Source organism: Equus quagga, chromosome 6 (assembly GCF_021613505.1).
Source record: "Equus quagga isolate Etosha38 chromosome 6, UCLA_HA_Equagga_1.0, whole genome shotgun sequence".
In the NCBI taxonomy this organism is placed as follows: domain Eukaryota; kingdom Metazoa; phylum Chordata; class Mammalia; order Perissodactyla; family Equidae; genus Equus; species Equus quagga.
Window position 1 is genome coordinate 28,390,650 of NC_060272.1, and position 13,563 is coordinate 28,404,212.

A 13,563-nucleotide genomic window follows, 5' to 3' on the forward strand; every position below is an offset into this window, starting at 1 on the left:
TATTGCAGATCTCTGGAACATATTTATTGAGCATAACCAAAACTGATTGTGTTTTAAGATATCTCATAACTTTATTGTATAAAAAAGAAGTACAGAATACAAAGCATGTATTGAGCGAGACATGTTAGGCAATTATTATATCCCACGAGAGTCGTGGGTCAACATTACTACATAGGATTCCAATATATTTTTTTTCTGATCCTTTATTGCTTAGCATCTGCACTACTATTAAGTATTTTGAGCTTTAATCAACCACCACTCTGTTAACTAGTTTTTCCTCTATTTTCATCTGTACTTTATGATCCCAAATTCTTTAGTTTCCTACAGTAGACATTATATAATAATGCTAGGAAAAATTGTGAACAAATCCAAGCTTTCAAAATAAAACTTTAAAAAATAATGCAAGAAATGATAAATATATCTACATAGAAATGTTTCTGTGAAACAGATATTTTCTGCATAAAAATACATAAAACCCACTTCACTTAGGAAGCATTCACAAATTAAAATACTCTTCATATTTAATTCTTATAACACTAATTACATTAACAAAGAAGGGATGTCAAAAACAAATATAAATATAAGTGTGAGATAGCATTCTGTTTTATACTGCTTGAGGAATGTTGTGTAATGGTGATTTGACATAGACAATTCAAAGATAGAGCCTGGAAGATACATCTCGATATGAATTATTCATATGGCTGACAAATTAGGATTGGCTGTTGGTGAGGACTTATCTAGGTTGTCAACCAGGGACCTCTCCACGTTTCTCTCCATGTGGTACTCTACACAGGGCTTCTTGGACTTCCATACAGCATGGAAGTTACATTCTAAGAGCAAATATTCAAGGGCACAGAAAGGGGAAGACTCACAGGGTTGGTTGGAATAATGATATAACATTATTCCCACTATATTTTATTGGTCAAACCAGTTACAGAGCCCATGGAAACCTGGAGACAAGTAATGCTAGCCCACTTCTTGATGGCAGGAGTGTCAGTGAATTTGTGGCTATCATTAAGCTACCAAAATCTGCCCTTTGACCTCCACTCACAATAGTACTATATACAAAATACACTCATATCCTTTCAAGATTCTTAGATCTTTTCATTAATGGCATCAGGCTCAGGTTCAAGGTCCAGAATATAGTTATCTAAATCAGATCCAGGTTTGTATAAGATTATTCCAGTAACCTCAGACTAACAGTGAATTACAGTAATCTGATTACATCCAGTAATCTCAGATGTATAAACTATGAATTAAGGGGAAAGTCTATTTACTCCCCACCTCCATATCCAACACAGGTCAGTCATAGGTATGTCATAATAGCCAGTCCTGTTCCAAAAGGGGAAAATAGAACACATCTAGAAAATGGGAAGCCCTGGTGCATAGCATTTCTGAAATCCAGCTGGGCATGTATTACTAATTCCCTTTGATCTTTGTGTAGAAAATGTTTAGTTTTGTTTTGTTTGATTGTTTCATTTCTCCGGCCAAAAGTTGTGGCCCTCAGATCTTGGCTGTATCTTTTCGGTTCTTGATTTGTCCCTCTGAGTAATCCTTTTTCCACAAGGTAGCTTTCCAAAAAGACCTTTCTATACCTTTTTCTTTGTGAGTCTTCCATACCTTAATTTTAGACTTTTTAAAGCCCTATATTAAAACTGGAAGTGTCTAATAGGATTCTTAGAAATCTTATTAGACATATCCTTAAATCTTTCTCAATTATTTATAAAGTTGATAGCCACATCTGATACCTTTTAACTTTGTCATATTTTCCTTGGATGTTCTCGTATTTGATCTTTACCTTGAAACTATTTCTTTTTTTCCTTCTCTTATTTTCACTTTTCTGAGGAAGATTTGCTGTGAGCTAACAGCTTTTGCTAGTCTTCCTCTAGTTTGTATGTGGGTCACCACCACAGCATGTCCACTGAGTGGTAGAGGTCTGTGCCCAGGAACCAAACCTGGGCCACCAAAGCAGGAATGCCAAACTTAACCACTGGGCCACCAGGGTTGGCCCTAAAGCTATTTCTTAACTTACCAGAGAGACTGGTATAAATGCAGCTTTATTTTCAAAACTGGAAAATCATGGTCCTTTTGAATTTCATCTATATCCTATGCAAGGACCTAACAGTTCCATCTTTAGATTATTTCTTTCTTCACATATGTTATTATCTACAGCTAAAAGAAACCAATTGGCATTTTTGATATTCTGATTATCAATCTCCTTTGCAATTTCTACCATTTTAATAGGTACAGTTTCCTTTTCTATGTTGTAGCAGACAACACTATGTTCTCCATTACTACACAGTATGGATCATCTTTTATCCAGTCTCTCACGTATTTACTCAATGTCTTTCAAGTCCTCACCAAAAGTGTCCTTGAGATCCTTCTAAGTTTTAATATCCTTCTGTAAATCCTTCTAGGTTCAACTTGCAACAACATGCCATGTTTTTTGTTTTTGTTACAGCAATATTCTACTTCCAGTACCAAATTATGTTCTGGGTATCTCCTGCTATGTGACAAATTACCCCCAAAATGTTGTGGCTTAAAACAAGAACAACCTTTTACGTACTACCAAATCTTCAGATTAGGTATGGTTTAGTAGGCAAATCCCATATCTGCTCTGCATGATGTCATCTAGAGCAGCTCACCGTGGATCCCCTTCCAAACTGGCCCGCTGGCATAGCTGGCAAGCTAGAGCTGGCGCTCGCTCAGGGGCACCACCAAGTCTGTGGTGAGGTGCTCCTGTTCTTCTTCATGTGGATCCCTCCATAGTTCTTGTACTTTCTCGCAGCGTGGCAGCTCAGTTCCAAGTGAATATTAAAACAGAAGCAATGAAAGCAGTCAGCTCTAAGACTTAGGACAGAAAACTGTCAAGGCATCACTTTTGCCATATTCTATTCGTCAAAGTAATCACCATGACCACACAGATTTCAAGGTGCAAGGTCATAGATTCACATCTTAATGGGAGAAATGTCAACTGATTTGCAGCCGTCCTTAATCCACCACAGGAAATAATTATGTAAAATCTTCCATAAAGGCAATAGAATTTTAGTTTTGAAATAGTTTATTTTTTTCATTTGTGTTGCATTTTTCCTTTGAAGTATTAAAATTTGCATAAATAAAAATTATGTTATTGTTTTTAATGAAATAAAACTATACAAGTAAAAATGTATGTATCTGGCATGTAGTACCACAAGTCGTCCATGCGATGCTACATACTTGACAAAATATTCGTTTTTTTCTTTTTAAAGATTGACACCTGAGCTAGCAACTGTTGCCAATCTTTTTTTTTTTAAATGCTTTATCTCCCCAAAACCCTCCTAGTACATAGTTGTATGTCTTAGTTGCAAGTCCTTCTATTTGTGGCATGTGTGATGCCGCCTCAACGTGGCCTGACCAGTGGTGCCATGTCCGCGCCCAGGATCCAAACTAGCGAAACCCTGGGCCGCTGCAGCAGAGCATGCAAACTTAACCACTTGGCCACGGGGCTGGCCCCTGATAAAATATTCTTAAACAATACCTCATATTACCCACTTTTCCAGAGCAGTATTTAGAAGTGAACACATTGTTGGACCTTGAAGACTCCTATTGGCTATGGGAAAATATTTGTAAATATTCTTACATAAGGGGGAAAATTTGATCTCCCATAATGACTTAATTTGTTGTTCTCAGTGGAGTTGTGGAGATATTGCTCTAAGATCTAAATCTTTATGTTGTTTTTAATTTCAATTTATTAATATTTTATTTCATTTTCTGTGAGCATATTGTTTCCTCAGGTCAGATATTAACTCTATCCCAATTTCTTGATAGTTAGAAACCAATAAAGATTTAATAGGAGGAGCCTGAGGGAAAGTCTGCATTTCAATCAGGTGGTGGTGTTTTAATATTCTAATAACTTTCATCTACGTGACAATAAAATTCACTTTCAAAACTTTTAATGAAAGGAACACATGATTTATTCTGCTGGATGCTCAGGAATCCCTTAAGTGCTTTTTTCATAAAATAAACTGCTTAATGTTGCCTTTCTCATAGTTTGTTTCCAAAACGCTGGTTCTAGAGAATGTTAACAGAACATAATACAACTTAGAAGATTAATAAAATGCTATGGTTTTAAAATTACGGGTTTTTTTAGAGCTAGAATTCTTGTAATTTGCACACTATATCTCCAAACAAATACAGGGCACACATTTAAAATAAATAAGTCTGTTCAAGGAGCATCACTGGGGATGGCTTATCCTAGTTTCACTCTTAGGAAAACAATGTCATCTATTTCAATTTGAAAGAGATTTAAGAGAGTTTAACTCTCAAAAACTTATTGAAAATACTAGAGGAATAGGTTCTTGGACTGCCTTTAAGAATGACTTTCTGTGTAACAGAGAAGTAACGTGTTAGGGCACTATAACTCATGCCACATTCAGAATATTGAGTTGAAAAATATACAGTAGTGTTGGACCCCTGAACCAGTAAGCCAGGCCCAAGAAGCCAGCATCACTGCTATGTTCACCTACCTAACTGGTAAATAGACACTGATTTTGGACCTTTCCTTCTCCGTAATTGCTTTCTGATGCCCACAAAACTGAAGACTGGATGTTGGTAGATAAGGATTTTTATTTCCTTTTAGTTCAGGTATGAGTGGGAGTCTAATTGATTCCAATTCCAAGACAGCAACCATGAGAGCTTTTTAGGTATGTAAATTAATTTGCTAAACTCTTCAGTGTGTAAAGAAGTGGAAATAGATACTGAATGGTACAGCTTCAAAATCATTTTAGCTCATAATCCTAAGGAACTTCTTCACTGTATCCTTGACACTAGGGTTGCTAATAAGAAATCTTCTGTTGGTTTGAATTATTTCATTGCAGCTAAGTTGTGTAGTGTTGTACATGAATATTTCTATTACTGTTGTCCCACCTCCAACTACCACTGCTACAGAAGATTCTTGTATTTGCTCTTCAACCTTGATGTTCTGAAATATAGACCGCAGAGAGCCTTTTTTGCATCATCCCTTCTCCACGTTTCATTGGCCTTTTTAATTTAACTCAAATTGGAGTATGGTAAATGGTAAACAGGTAGACAGCATGTGCTTCAATCTTCTTCTGGTGTGCCTTCTTCTAAATCAGAGCTTAAATAGCTAACACAATATTTGAAGATCTCTTTTGCAGTTGTAATTTTCTTCTTTTTTAAAATTTTTTTTTTTAAAGATTGGCACCTGGGCTAACAGAACTGTTGCCAATGTTCCTTTTTTATTTTTTTTTTAAGGATTGGCACCTGGGCTAACAACTGTTGCCAATGCCAATCTTTTTTTGTTTTCCTGCTTTATTTCCCCAACCTCCCCGCCCCCCTCCCCCGGTACATAGTTGTATATCTTAGTTGCAGGTCCTTCTAGTTGTGGGATGTGGGACCCTGCCTCAATGTGGCCTGACGAGTGGTGCCATGTCCGCACACAGGATCCGAACCCTGGGCCACCGCAGTGGAGCACACGAACTTAACCACTCGGCCATGGAGCCGGCCCCACAGTTGTAATTTTCAATGCAAATTAATTTGTGCAAATTAATCTGAAATTAAATGAAACTGTTCAAAATTTGGAGAGTAGGAATAAAGAGATTATCTTCCTGTTGCTTTGGTTTGATCCTGAAAGTGAGATTTTGGACGTTGAGTTTTCTGTGTCAGTATTCTGGCGACTAGACAGATTTGTGACTACTGGGAGATAGTTGCAGCCACAGCAACAAAAGTTTCCTGATTCTTGGATGGCAGCACGTGTAGTGTCAAGAACTCCAATTGCAGCCTTCTGATTTCCCACCTACCTCTTTGTAAAAGAAGTAGCAGCTCTCTTGTTGGGCCAATTCCATAGTTTTGTTCTGAGAATCAATTGTGAAGACCAATCTAGAGTCTACACTTCCATCCATTCAGAATGATTTTGTCAACACTAAATTGAATGTATGAAACTTATTGGGGCCTTAAAATAGCTTTAAATGATTTCCATTTCTTGGAACTGCATTGTTGTAACCAAATATTTTCAGGCAGTCCTCAAAATTGTAAAATGTAACTGGTTATCTAATCTACTTAGTTTTGAGAACAGTGAAAATCTGGTTCTCAAAAGAAAATATGACACTGCTAGTTCAGGATTTGACTTGGCAAAAGAGGTCCTTAAATTATCACATGAGATTATCCAAAATGTCTTGTCGAACACAAACTTGGCAAAGGGAGTAGGTGTTGAGATAACTTCTTAAAATGGAAATGAAGAAAGGGCCATCACAAAACAGATGTTGGGGAACTTAATGATGGAATGGTTGCTTTGCCAAGGTACGGAGACACTTTGCTGGCAGTGGAGTCTATTCTGACGGCTAATCTGTGAGATACTAGTTCTGCTTGGTTAGAGATATTTGGCTATTTTCTTCTATAACCATTCTGTCGTGCTAATAATCCAGAAGAAAATCCACACTACTTAATTATATACAATTGTAAGAATAAAATATGTAACATTAATGAATATAGGAGAACATATTCATCAGTTATTTGTAAAGAAAAAATAATATAAGATCAGAAAATACAGAGATGATTACTAAGACTTCAAAGATTATTATAAAAACAAATGATTTCCCAGCTGATCCCAGTAGAGATAGTGGAAAAGCAGCATCAATCCCAGTTGGAGGGGGATGCAGGCCGTTTATTACACAGGAGAGAGAATTACTTTTATATTGTCTTTATACCTGAGCAAGAGGGTTGTATGTATCACAAATACACTCAACAATACAATTATTAAAGGAAATATGTACATTACTATCATATGATATTCAGAGCGCAGAGCTGATACTGTACAAAGTATGAACCAAGGTACTCAATATTTTGAATAACATCAAACAAGTCACTAGTCCAGTCAGGTTCTAGACCCCTTGCATCTCTTTAACTATTTCCTCAAAACAAATGGAGCCTGTTCAGATGTCGTGAAGTTTCATGTGCTCATTACTGTCAATGTTGAAGAGGGACATTGGTTCAGAGTGTAGGGACACTTCAGCAGCAAATAGGCTAATTTGGCAAACCGTTCCTCTCAGAGGTGGTATAACAAAAATTTTTACCTGGTAGCTCCAAGGAGAAAAACAGAATAACAAGAATATGGAAGAATAATGTGTGCTTATTTTATTAATCATGCATTCATACAACAAATAGACATATTCAATGTCTCTATTTTTTGGTCACCTTTGACTCAAATTAAAATTCCATTTGTGCTTTTCTTCAGGCCCTGCAAATGTTCCAGGTAGCTCTGAATGACTGTCACCTTTATGGAGTCTCTAGATATTAAGGCATATTTTGCCTCCCATTATACTGTGATCACCTCTAGTGCCTGCCCACCCATAGCGAGGTTCTAAATCTTGTCCTACGTTACATCATTGCATGTATAGAACACTATTTACAACCACAGAATACATATTTTCATATTTTTTCCAAAATGGTGCTATAGTGGTGCTGCAATTCAAGTCTCATTCAATCTCAAAGGGTTGAAATTACAATTCTTATGTTATCTGGCCATTATAAAATTAATTAGCAAATTTGAAATTATCACTAATAAGACCATATTTTTAAAAGCTCTACATTTTTAATAAAGCTATACGTTTTTAAATAATTCATAAGTCAATGAAAAAATAGAAATAGAAAATATTTTGAAATAAAGGTTAATGAAGATATTTTAAGATGTGGTCAGAGATTTACTGCCTTACATGCATATGTATTTTAAAAAAAGGAAGTGAAAAGTCAATCATCTAAGAATCCATCTCAAGGTATCAGGAAAAAACAACAAATGAAATACAGAAGGTAAGGAAGATAAGACAGAAAATAACAATGAGAAATAAAAATAGCATATAATTGAAGATGAGCACAGACAAAAGTTAGTTCTTTAATATGTCTAATAAAATTGATAAACTCTTGAAAGGACTAACCATGAAAAAAAGAGAGAAGGTATATATAATCAAATCAGAAATGAAAAAGAAAATATCAGAATAGGTCTTTTGGATAGTAAGTCACAATATATGTGTACTATGAAAAATCTTTATAAATACCTGTGAAAATGTTAGCAAATAGAAAAATTCTCAGAAGAACACAGCTTACAAAACTGAAGCAACAATAAGGATAAATTATTAATTATTTGATAAAAATTAGGAAAACCTGAGTCTGAATTTTAAACACTTCCCACAAAGTAAAGTAAATGACCAAAATGGATCACTGGTAGGACTTAAAAAAACTTGAGGAAGAAATAAAAATCTTCATTTTACCAATACAGCCAGAAGATAGAAGAAAATGGACCATTTCCCTACACATTTTATGAGACCATCTTATCCTTCATAGCAGAAGCTGACTAAGACATGATAAGTTCAGAAAATTAGAGACATGGTTATTTGTATTGATGCAAAACCCTAAAAGTCAAACAAACAAATGAATTAGCAAAAGCTGAGAAATTCATGTAGTAACATATAAAATGTCACACACACACACACACGCACATGGACACACTCCCTGCAGGAAAGTAAGCCTTGAATTACATTTGAAAATCTTTATTAAATCTCGTTAACACAATAAATAAGAAAAAAGCATTCTATCATCTCAACAGATGCAGAAAAGACATCTGAAAAACTTGAAATCTATGATAAACAGCTCTTGGTACGTTAGAAACAAGAGAATCATCCTTAATTTGATAAATGGCATTTACAAAACATTGCAACCAACATGTTTCATGGAGATTTATTGAAAGAATTCCTTGATCAATACAAGATCAGAATGCCTATGATAGTTGCTTAAACTCAGCATTGTATTGGTGAATCAATATAGTGCATTAAACCATGAAAATTAAATAAAATTTATAAAGTTTAGGAACAGAGATATAAAACCATAATTATTTTTAAGCAAAATGTTTTTATAGCAGTAAAATTCAAAACTAGTTACAAGTAAATTATTAAAATTAACAAGTGAGATTTGTAAGTTTACTTGATATAGGGTTAACACAAGCACCACTTGTATCTATATATACCATAAAGTTAGAATATATCATTTAAAAAAGATGTAATTAACTATACTTAAAAGACTTTTTTTAAATATATCGGTTACATAAAATGAAATGTAACAAAAGATCTATAAAACCTCTGATTGTAAAACTATCACCCATTATTGAGACACATTTTAAAAGATCTAAATAAATAATTATATACCTTGTCCATACTTCAGAAGATTCCATAATGAAAAGAGATCAGCTTTCTCCAAATTATTCTAAAGATTTAAGGTCTTTCAAAACAAGGATCTGAACTTTATTTTTTTTAATTTGGAAATTAACAACCTGTCCATAAAATTTATGCGGAAAGGCTAAGGGCCAGTTATAGCCAAGATCTCTTGAAAAATTAGGGTAAAACTTCATCAAATGTCAATTTTTAAAAAAGAAGTTACAGTAGTTAAAGTCATATGGTGTTGATGAAGAATAGGCAAATAGATCAATGGGTAAAAAGCAGAGTCTAGAAATAGACCCAGATATGTATTCATGCTTGATTAATAACAAAAGCTATTTCTGGGGAAAAGACAGTCCTTTAAATAAATGGTACTGAGCCAATTGGATAACAACATTAAAAATATGATAATTGGGGCCGGCCCGGTGGTGCAGTGGTTAAGTTCACAAGTTCTGCTTCTTGGCGGCCCGGAGTTCACTGGTTCAGATCCCGGGTGTGGACGTGGCACCATTTGGCAAGCCATGCTGTGATAGGCATCCCACTTATAAAGTAGAGGAAGATGGGCACGGATGTTAGCTCAGGGCCAGTCTTCCTCAGCAAAAAGAGGAGGATTGGCAGCAGTTAGCTCAGGGCTAATCTTCCTCAAAAAAAAAAAATAATAATATAATAATTGGATAACTATATCTCTTCACCATGCTAGGCGGTCAATCCAGAAAAAAATTGTGAATCTATTTGTAAAAGAAAAATATGAAAAAATAAACAGAATATTAAATAAGGTCGTATCTTAGAATTTACTATTTAAAAGTTTATTTTTGTGATCTTTATGTAGAAAATCATAAACAGGAAGCATTCAGCTGTTAACTAAAGAAAACATTTCTAAATTTAACCGTAATGTTGGAACCTTGAGAGACACCATCAAGAGGGTTAAAGCAGAGTTAGAAGTTGTTTGCAACAATATAGCTGCCAAAGAATTCAAATCAAAGAAAAACCAAAGAACCCAAAAGAAAATGTGAACGACTCAGAGAAGATGTCCAAATAATCAAATTGACACAAGCTTATTAATAATTGGCAATTTACAAGTCAAATCCACAATAAGTCTCCTTACATACTCAGTAGAATGGCTAAAATAAAGACTGATGACTCCTAAGACAGGCAAGGATGTGGAGTGATTTTAACTCACACAGTCCACTGGGGAAGTGTAAATTGGCTCAGAATCTATAATGTTTTCCCCCAAGAATTTTCATTATCAATGTGTGGTGATAACCACAGTCTACACATGTTATTTTTTTAATTCATGTGTTTATCTTATTTAACTTTAGGAAACAAGATGGAACAATAGAATAATAAACCTTATTCTGGATTAATTTTATTTCTCATGCTAGTAAACAGAGCTCATGTACAAGAAAAATATAAAAAATGCGACATGAAAGAATCTCTGTTAAAAACTAGCATGATTTACTGTGTCAAGTGGCAGTCACATATACAACTCATACATCTTAATACGTGTTATCGAGGAGCATGAGTTGCAAGGCATTTTATTGTGTTTCAGAATTAAAGAGATTTTTATCATTAGACATACTGACACAACTGACAGATTCAGTTAACACAAGCTGTAAAACATTCTATAAAGTCCAACTGGGAGACTCCTCTCTCAGTTGTATTAAGCACTATCTTCTAGCAGGGATGTTTTAAAAAATATATTTTCATCATAGTTTAGATAAGAGTGCAAGATACACATAAAGTCCTAGACGAGGAAGTTTTCGAATTGTCATTGGACCCCTTCTCTATCCCTTCTAAATATTTCTTAGCTGAAAAAATACTTTTACTTTAAACCATTCATGCAGCAATGAAATAATTATTACACATTGGATTTCTTTAAGATCACCAGTTGTCAACTTCTATGATTTTGAAGATGAGGTCCTTAGGGAAAACCAGAAAGAAGTCTTACATTGCTTCTAAATTTGTCTGTCCCCATGAGTTCATGTAATTCTGAGTGACTCCAGTTTGTATTTTTAGAATAAGTTAAGAGGGTTGCTAAAAATTAAAATGAAGGGAACACTGAATGTGCTTCTCCCCCTATATTCCATTTCAATATTGGAAAATTACACCAATCATAACAATGATCTTATCTGTTTGCTTTACAGATGATGATAGTGATCCGTTAAGTGAAACATGTAAAATAAAGTGAGGAAAGGACCACTTAATATTTTTTTGTTCAATGTTCCTGACAACAAATCTCACAGGGTCTAGTATATGGCAAATGCTTATTAAAATAAGTTAAATGAATATTAAGGTACCATTATAAATAAACTGCTTATGTAGCACTTTATTTACTTAAGTAAAAACTAAAATAATACAGGTAATATGACATACATAACTAGTAGTAAAATGGTAACATCTTGCAGGTTCATTTCTATGCTTCATTATGAAATTGGAATGTCATTCACGATTTTCTTTTTAAACCAATAAATTAAGATTTTGAGGGGCTGCCCCATGGCTGAGTGGTTAAGTTCGCACACTCCACTTCTGCAGCCCAGGGTTTCACTGGTTTGGATCCTGGGCGTCAACATGGCACCACTCATCGGGCCATGCTGAGGTGGCGTCTCACATAGCACAACCAGAAGGACCTACAACTAAGATATATAATTATGCACTGCAGGGGTTTGGGGAGAAGAAGGAAAAACAAAGAAAGAAGATTGGCAACAGATGTTAGCTCAGGTGCCAATCTTTAAAAGAAAATTAAGATTTTCATGTACTTTCAGGGACACAAACATTATTTTATTTATTGTGGATATGGAAATGTGATCTTTCCTGCAAAATTCAGCCACGTTGTGTAAAGAATATCTTATTAGTAAGTGTGGTTTAGAAAATGATAGATAAAATATAAAAACTTTTTAAAATAAATGATAATTATTTAATATGTGCAATATAATAGGGATGCCTAATTTGGGGGCATGAAATCAACTATCTCACTTCTAAAACGTCAGACACATGAGTTATTTTATTGGCATATCCAAACATAATTTACTAGGATTGATAAGTTGGTAAGATTGTGATATACTTCATAATATAATTTCAATTGGTAATTTCATATTTTGCTGTCACACTTAAAAAAATTTTGAATTATATTTTCTAAGCAATATCTAAATCAAGTATATATGAAGATTTTTAAAATTATTTAATCATTACTGCGTTTTCTTATTTTGGTTACATTTTTGATTAAATTATGATTTTTTGATATTTTAATAATTATTGGCACAGATGTGATGATAAGTTTACTTGTTCTGCCCTTCCTGTACAAATTCAAGTATTGTTCTTTCTTGTTATGCTTACATATCAATATCATTAAATGATTAGTAACTGTGCCTCAAAATAAATTTAGATGCTTTCATAAAAAATGCTGAGTTCAACCATTAATTCCAACATAGTATATATTTTGTGATTTATGATGTGATGCAACATAGTATATAATTTATGATATGACACAAAATCTAAGATTCAGGAATCTGGTTATGCCAAACTACTGTTTTTAAAGAACAGGAATTTATAAGGAAATAATCTTGTTTTTAGTGTTATGTTATAAGGTCTATCATATTTCGCTCAATTTCTAACCATCTGCTGACTGCCTCAGAACCGTTTATAGTGCCTTTGATACAGACAGGCTTTGTATATATGGGGAATAAATCTACAGGCTACAATGTTTGTAGCCTTTACAAAGTATTAACAGGAACAAGTTGTAGAGTTCAGCATGGAATTTACACTGTTGCGATGTCGGCACAATTTAGCCAGCAGAGGTTAATTACCAAAGGCAACAGTGACTTTTCCAGATGAAGAATCCCTCCTAGCCAGGAGTTTAATGGTGGATAGAGTGAAAGCCGATAAGTATTCCATTTTAGGGGAGAAAACATAAAGTAATCACTTGTGCAGTAATGCTTGGACAGGCACTGCTCTTTTATGTAATTTATCAAAGGTTTTCTTGAAAATGCTTGAGTACAGGAGTATAGATGAAGAATTGGGATGGAAGAAATTTGAGTCTACTTTCCCAGCAAAATGAAGCAAACTACAACAATCCTTGAAGCTGTCCTAAATTTAGATGTTTAAAAAGACAGTTGAGGGGTCGGCCCGGTGGCGCAGCGGTTAAGCGCACACATTCTGCTTCAGCGGTCCGGGGCTTGCGGGTTCAGATCCCTGGTGTGGACATGGCACCACTTGGCAAGCCATGTTGTGGCAGGCGTCCCACATATAAAGTAGAGGAAGATGGGCAAGGATGTTAGCTCAGGGCCAGTCTTCCTCAGCAAAAAGAGGAGGATTGGCAGCAGTTAGCTTAGGGTTAATCTTCCTCAAAAAAAAAAAATAAATAAAA